This window comes from Bison bison, unplaced genomic scaffold (genome assembly GCF_000754665.1).
Source record: "Bison bison bison isolate TAMUID 2011002044 unplaced genomic scaffold, Bison_UMD1.0 scf7180017864221, whole genome shotgun sequence".
Classification (NCBI taxonomy): Eukaryota; Metazoa; Chordata; class Mammalia; order Artiodactyla; family Bovidae; genus Bison; species Bison bison.
This window is the reverse complement of record NW_011494793.1, coordinates 1-1,021: the sequence shown is the minus strand read 5'-3', so window position 1 is coordinate 1,021 and position 1,021 is coordinate 1.

Sequence of the window (1,021 nt, the reverse complement as noted above, 5' to 3'; positions counted from 1 at the left end):
ATCAATATAGTGAAAATGAGTATACTACCCAAAGCAATTTATAGATTCAATGTAATCCCTATCAAGCTACCAATGGTATTCTTCACAGAGCTAGAATAATTTCACAATTTGTATGGAAATACGAAACACCTTGTATAGCCAAAGCAATCTTGAGAAAGAAGAATGGAACTGGAGGAATCAACCTGCCTGACTTCAGGCTCTACTACAAGCCACAGTCATCAAGACAGTATGGTATTGGCACAAAGACAGAAATATAAATCAATGGAACAAAATAGAAAGCCCAGAGATAAATTCATGCACGTACGGACACCTTATCTTTGAACAAAGGAGGCAAGAATATGCAATGGAGAAAAGATAATCTCTTTAACAAGTGGTGCTGGGAAAACTGGTCAACCACTTGTAAAAGAATGAAACTAGAACACTTTCTAACACCATACACAAAAATAAACTCAAAATGGATTAAAGATCTAAATGTAAGACCAGAAACTATAAAACTCCTAGAGGAGAACATAGGCAAAACACTCTCTGACATACATCACAGCAGGATCCTCTATGACCCACCTCCCAGAATATTGGAAATAAAAGCAAAAATAAACAAATGGGACCTAATTCAACTTAAAAGCTTCTGCACAACAAAGGAAACTATCAGCAAGGTGAAAAGACAGCCTTCAGAATGGGAGAAAATAATAGCAAATGAAGCAACTGACAAACAACTATTCTCAAAAATTTACAAGCAACTCCTAAAGCTCAATTCCAGAAAAATAAATGACCCAATCAAAAAATGGGTCAAAGAACTAAATAGACATTTCTCCAAAGAAGACATACAGATGGCTAACAAACACATGAAAAGATGCTCAACATCACTCATTATCAGAGAAATGCAAATCAAAAGCACTATGAGGTACCATTTCACGCCAGTCAGAATGGCTGCAATCCAAAAGTCTACAAGCAACAAATGCTGGAGAGGGTGTGGAGAAAAGGGAACCCTCTTACACTGTTGGTGGGAATGCAAACTAGTACA